The sequence below is a fragment of the Onychostoma macrolepis genome, chromosome 11 (genome assembly GCF_012432095.1).
Source record: "Onychostoma macrolepis isolate SWU-2019 chromosome 11, ASM1243209v1, whole genome shotgun sequence".
Taxonomy (NCBI): domain Eukaryota; kingdom Metazoa; phylum Chordata; class Actinopteri; order Cypriniformes; family Cyprinidae; genus Onychostoma; species Onychostoma macrolepis.
Window position 1 is genome coordinate 28,914,111 of NC_081165.1, and position 7,500 is coordinate 28,921,610.

The following is a 7,500-nucleotide window of genomic DNA, read 5'->3' on the forward strand; positions in this document are numbered from 1 at the left end:
CGTAATCTACTGCGATCCAGACACGCGGTCTGTCAGCGGTCAGACCTTCTGCTGTGAAAAGCTGAGCAGATCTGAGGAGCGTGTTTGAGGAGGATCAGGGCTACGGATTATCAGTGTTAGATGGGTTTGTCTCTCTCTTCACGGTGTTTAACAGCTTCGTCTCGTCCAGGTGAAGAGGTTTTGAGTGAGGAGCAGGAACAGATGCTTCTGTGTGCTGACCGACTGATTGTGAAATCAAGCATTAGCAGAAGTTATGGTCATGGTTAGGCTTTTAACAGCAGAGGTGGTCCAAAAGTCTGAGAAGACTTTATTAATGTGAGATTCAAATTTAATAGAAACCTGGAAAGGTTTTGTTTAAAACCTTGATATTTTGTAAAAAAAAAAAAAAAAAAAAGAATTATGTAAAATGCATCATACATCTTTCATATTGTGTTATATTTCTAATCACTGACTAATCAAATGTAAGTAAATGAGAGTCACTGATCATGTGGTCAGATTGTAGATTAAGATACTCTTTTGATTATCAGGTTTAGTTCTTGTAGCTCCAGTCAGTATTTTATTTTATTTTATTTTAGAGTCACAATTAGACTGTATTTGTGTAATAATGTAGCTATTTAATATATATTTTCTGCTGTAATGTTAATTTTAAAGTTTTACCTATTTTTATTTTTAGTTTTTAGTTTTTGTTGGTTTTAAATATGTATATGTATATATATATATATTTATATATTTACATTTTTTTGTTATTTTAGTACATTTTAGTTATTTTAGTACAAACAACAAAGTTTAAACTACATTAAACATTTGCCTTGGAAACTAGCTGAAATAAAAAAAATTTAAGTTTTTTAAAATATTTTATTTTATTTCAGTTAAATTATTTTGTTTTTAATTATAATAACCCTGGTTCCATGGTGCTGAAAACACTGAGATATTATCCATTTTATGATCCATTTCAACTTTCACTGACTTCTAATTTGTTAAAATGTGTATTAAATTAGAAAAACACAAAGTATGCACATTTTCTTTAGTGGTCTGAGACGTCTGGGTCGGTCTGTCGCTTCTTGTGTTTGAATGCGTGTCAGATGGAGTTTTATCGCAGCTCTGGTTAGTGTGATTGACAGGACTGGGGAAGTGGAGCAGATGTCGTTAATTAGCGTTTGGACACCTTTAGGCTGGATTAAACAGGTCAAACACGCGGCCTAATAACACAGGTTCACACTGCTGGTGGTCAGGGTTTGACGCTGTAAGCGCTGAGGATCAATCCTGGTGTTTTACACAAACTCCTGCAGCTTCAGCAACACCTCCATCACAGCAGGTCATCTGTCATGATATACTCACATTCCTGTACATCTGAGCATTTTAAATTAAGATTAAGGTTGTCGCCATATACCGGCACTGACGATAATGGTGATATTTAAATATTTAATTATCTGTGTCGTAATCAGGATTGGTTCTAGTGGGAGTGGATATCCAGGGTTTAGCCGAGTGTCATTAATGTCTGTATTGTGCTGGAAATCAAGACAAAAGTTATGAGGAAGAGATTCATTTTTGCAGGGAATTGATGATAATAAAATGCTAGATGATGATGGTCAAGTACAGCTTTTACAGACCTTCACTCATCCTGTTTAAAGTCTGCAAGTGTTTTGCATTTGCATAGCAACACCCTAACAACTGCATAGCAACAGCCTAGCAACCACTTGGAAGCTTTTTAAAACTGCTTCTTACTCAAACTTACACCTAAATCTTAAAACTTCAAGACTTTGAGCTATTAAATCTTCTTCAAAGCTTTCTCACACCAACATGAGAAATGAGAACCCATGTTTTGTGTGGTTGCTAGGGTGTTGCTGTGCGGTTGCTAGGGTGTCCTGGGTGGTTGCTTGGGTGTGGTTTTGACAATTTTATCTAGTTTCACTTGATGTACTAAAATAATTAAATCTAAAACTGAAATAAAAATGAAAAACTATATAGATGTATTTAAACAAAAACTAATAAAAATGTCAAATGCATACAACAAAATTACTAAAAATAACACTTTTAAGTAAAATGAAAATGGAAAATAATAATAAAAAACCTAATTCAAAAGAAAACTATAACAGTAAATCAGTGATACTAAAGTGTCATCTTGTGTTTTTAGCTGCTCTAATCTGGATATTGTGAGAGGGTATCTATGGTAACGGGGGTGTGGTGGGCGGGGCCTCATCACTGTTTGGTGCGGTTGTCCTGGCAACAGCAGCACTGTTAGTCTGATGTTGGTCTGATGTTGGTCAGGGAATCAGCCGTGCTCTGTTTTAGATCAGGGATCAGTTTCCAGCGCTCTGGGAAAAAGACTCTATTTATAGCGGTCAGAGGAGCAAACGCTCGCCGAGCATCTCACACATTGATTAGCTGAGGCTTATTCTGGATAATGAGATTTATGCAGCATGTGTTCTCTTCTTCTTGCCGCTGGTTTTCTGAGGAACTAGAGATGAAACATCTGACCGATCACTAAATCTGAGCACAGTTTGAGAGGATGTTGAGATCTAAAACAAGAACTATAACAACAGTTAACTATGACTATAATAAAAACAATGATATAGATAACTATAACTATGACGATTACAATAACTAAAGATAGTTAACTATAACTATAATGATATAGATAACTATAACAATAATTAAATATACGTAACTATAAGTAACATTAAGTATAGTGATAATGTTTACGATAAATGTAATAACGATAACTAATGACTGCTAGCAATAACTATAACATTAACTGTAATTATAACTATAATCAATGATAGCTATAAAGACAACTTTAAACTATAACATTAACTGTAATGATAAATATAACAGTACATATAACGTTAATGGTAATGATAACTATAAGCATAAGTGTAACAATAACTATAATAACTATAATTATAACTGTAAGAACTATAACAATATCTATAATGTTAACTGTAACGATAACGATATTGATAACTATAATGATGACTGTGATAGTTATAACGATAACTTTAATAAACTATATCATTAACTGTAACCTTAACGGTAATGATAACAATAAACATAACTGATAACTATAATGATAAATACAATAATAATTACAGTATAATGATAACTGTAACGATGACTATAATGATAAATTAAATAACTATAATGATAACTATAACCATAACTATAATGATGACTGTAATGATTACTATAACAATAACCGTAATGGTAACTGTAGCTAACTATAACAGCAACTATATCATATAGTCTGAGGATAAAGAGTTGTTTTGTGTGTGTGTGTGTGTGTGTGTGTGTGTGCATGTGATGTGTGTGTCGAGTGTGTGTGTGTGTGTGTGTGCAGAGCTCATTGTGTCGTGTGCATATATTCATTAATGCGTGTCATTCTCCCGCTGCTGATGTATCTGTGGCTCTGTGCATGTTGCTCTGTTAAAGGATAAGTCCACTTCCAGAATAAAAATTTCCTGATGATTTACTCACCCCGTCATCCAAGATGTTCGTGTATTTCTTTCTTCAGTTGCAAAGAAATTACGTTTTTTGAGGAAAACATTCCATTATTTTTCTCCATATAGTGGACTTCAGTGGTGGCTAACGATTTTAAAGTCCAAAATGCAGTTTCAATGCAGCTTCAAAGAGCTCTACACGATCCCAGCCGAGCGAAACTAGTGAAACAATTAGTCATTTTCTTTAAAAAATTAATATTTATACACTTTTTAACCACTAATGCTGGGCTAGCATTAGCTCTGCGATTCACACATGCATCTTTATTAGCTGATGTTGGAAAGGTCACGCGTGACGCAGGCGGAAGCCAACATGCAAAAAAAGTAATTGCCCTTTACAAAAAAAGGTAAAACAACGATGTCGGATGAGATGGAGTTTTTAACCAAAGTACAAAGACGAGGAACTAACGCGTGACCTTTCCAACAGGATTACGTGACGTGTGAAGACGTGCATCGCAGAGCTAGAGCAAGCCCAGCATTTCTGCTTAAAAAGTGGATTTTTTTTTTTAAGAAAACGATTGATTGTTTCGCTAGATAAGGGCCTTATTCCTCGGCTGGAATCCTGCAGAGCTCTTTGAAGCTACATTGAAATTGCATTTTGGACTTTTAAATCGTTGGCCACCATTGAAGTCCACTATATGGAGAAAAATTTCTTTCTTTTTGTAATTTCTTTCTCAAAAAACTATTTCTTTGCAACTGAAGAAAGAAAGACATGAACGTCTTGGATGACATGAGAGTGAGTAAATTATCAGGAAATATTTATTCTGGAAGTGGACTTATCCTTTAATATCTTATGAAATCATTTCAGTGTGTGTTTGAGCATCATTCCAGGCGTCTCATTGAAATGCCGCCACATCAGCGTGTCTTACAGTGTGAGTTTGCCCTGTCTGGATAACTTTACCCGCTGTGACTGCACAGATCGGGCTCTGATTGGTCAAACTGGCCGCTCACTGTGTGCCGATCATAATTTCCTTTGTTAGCGGCTGCTCTCCGGGGATCAGAGGCCTAAATCTGACCAGCGGGGTTCGGCGTGTCAGCATGGCCTTGTTCCCCTCTGGCATTCGTCAGATGACAGCAGCAATTATCAAGCTATTTTCTGTCTTTGCCCGCAGCTGTGTGACGCACGAGGAGCCGCAGGAGCACACGGTCCAGCCGTCCAGCCGCGGCCTGCATGATCACTGAGGTGAGTTTCTCCAGCGCTCACTAAGAGTGACCGTGATCAGAGTGTGTGTGTGTGTGTGTGTGTGCAGCGTGTGAATCCACAGTCATACAGCACATTACTGTGTCCCACAATGCACTGCACTGACCTCCATTTTCAGTGTGACCACTAAAGGCCAAAGGCCCACTCTGCAAACCAGAACTATAATGATAACTATACCGATAACTGTAACGTTAAATACGATGATAATGATACCTATAATGTTAACGATAACTGTAACAATACCTATAATGATAACTATGACTATAACAATAACTATAAAGTTAACTAAGATAGTGATAAATATAATTCTAATAACAATTACTATGATAACAATAACTATAACAATACCTACAATGTTAACTATGATTATAACATAACAATAAAGTTAACTAAAATATCGGTAACTATAATAATAATAACAATAACTATGATCAGAAAACCATAACAAAAATTATAATGATAACTATAAAAACTATAGCAATAACTATGATGAGAACAGTAACCATAATGTTAAAGATAACTATAATGTTAACGATAACCATAATGTTAACAATAACTATATTGATAACTATAACAATAACTATGTTGATAATGATAACTATAATAACTATACCAATAACGAAAACTATAACATTTAACTATAATGATGATAACTATGATGATAACAATAGCTGTATAATAACTTTAATGATAACGATGACTGTAATGTTAATGATAATGATAACTATGACAACAATTATGCAAAAAATAGTGAAAGCTATAATGATAACTATAACGATAATGTTAACGATAATTAAAACTATGATAACTATAACGATAATTTTAATGATAACTATAACAATAATTTTAACGATAATTATTACTATGTTGACAAAGATAATGTTAACTATAATGTTAATGATAACAATAATGATAACTATAACAATATGTAACTATAATGATAAATATAATATTCCCTTTTGTTTTTAGCATTATTTAATTCAAGAACTAATTTAATCATTTTTTACTCTTATTTTCTCGGTGTGAACGGGCCTTAAAACAGAAATTATATCAGCCAGGATTTTTACAATTACATAACACTGACTTATCAATTCAGTGTTTTTATGAGATGATCATATGATGTGATACTACTCTTCAAAGAGTTTGATTATATGCTGCATGCTGTTGCAGATGTAGTACACGGCATGCAGTGCACTAGTGTCTCGTGTCATTGCGTACAGTCCTCATTGTTCCAGCTCTGTCTGAATGAAATGCTAAACGCTTGAGATTGATTTCCATCTGGATCAATACACAGCAGACTCTAGTGAAGAGCAGGCAGATGTTCCTGCAGACGGAGCTGATCAATGAGGAGATGCACATCAGCAGAGAGAAACTACAGCGATGATCATTGCTGGGGCGCGTTTACTTCTGCTGCGATCCCTTCATGACCTATTGATCTGAGTTACAGATCGAGTTACACATGAACTAGTCAAAGGCTAAATCAGCCATCTGCATCTGTTCCTAAGGAATATATGTGTGATTACACAAGTAAAGCAAATCCACTCGAACAGATCATTTGTAGCAGTGACAGTGTAAAATAGCCAATAAGATTCTTTCCAAATAAGCCATATTCACATATGAAGTAGCATGTTTGTGCCGTAAAGTCACGTCAGTTTTATTTCTCTTTTCACAGACACATTCTTCAAAAGCACAATTTATGATTCTAACGTTAATAATAACACCTAAATGTCTTCTAGTCACATTGATCAGTTTAGAGTTTATTTTTATTTGGAGCAAAATATTAACCGTCAGCCAGATGAGATTGGCTATTAGTATATGTGGCTATATGTATGCGGGTAAAGTTAGACTCCATTATAAAGTTAGATTTCCATATATGAAATATATTGCCATATTAAGTAAAAACATATTCGAAAATTAGAACAGTTTCATATATTAACATATATACTGTATCTAGCCTATACAAATATGTATGTTTGTATGTGTAATACATTTTGTAATACATGTATACCCATCCTAAAACCCATCAATACAGTTGATATCACATAAAAGATAGATTTATTTAAATCTTTTCTTCATATTTTGCACTATTTCACCATGTTTCTCGCCATGAAGAGCTGGCATGCACTTACTGTATGTGTATCAGTGCCATGATTAAAATGATGAGTATTTGGTTTTTGGTCATATCGCCCAACCGTAAGCAGAAGTTAGTGGAAAGTGTATCTATAACACCTGATAGCTTTAGTCATGTAGGTGTTCATCTCGCCGTGTTCAGACAGACGATCGGGTTTGCTAAAGTTAGTGCTGTGAAAGACACAATCAATCAGGATGCTGCTGTGTTGAACAGCCTGAAATCATCCAGCATATGGATGTCATGTTTGTGCACACGCTCCATATGTCCGGTTTGCCGTGTAGCCGGTATTTGTGCGTCTCGCACCCTTTGCTCGGTGTCGGGGTATCGGGTGACCCTAATTTTAGCCACGCGGCTGCAGGCCGATCATACGCGCTGAAGACGGACTCAGAGCATCACAAATAAGGGCAGATTCACATGCATGGGTTTATTCTATGTCTGAAACTGAAATATTGCTGTAGGGTTTTTTGTTGTTGTAATTTTAGCTCCGCTCTCATTGCACCTGCTCATTCAGACATGCATTAATTAATAAAGCACTTGCATTAATTACTGGCATTAATTAGTGAATCTCAGATGGTAATCAATCACAGACAGCAGCTCCTATCAGACTCATTCAGAGCTCCAGAAACATGTTGAACCTGTTTATGATCTGATGAAGCATTATGAGAAGAAAACAG

General features: G+C 35.3%; 1 protein-coding gene across 1 annotated transcript in view; it reads left to right on the top strand.

Moving 5' to 3' along the window:
• The window catches only part of filip1l (filamin A interacting protein 1-like), a 53,046-nt gene that overhangs the window by 1,877 nt on the left and 43,669 nt on the right, over positions 1-7,500 (top strand). Inside the window, exon 2 of the mRNA XM_058791520.1 lies at positions 4,607-4,677. The gene's annotated coding sequence lies outside the window, so the exon portion shown is untranslated. The remainder of the gene's footprint in view (positions 1-4,606; positions 4,678-7,500) is intronic.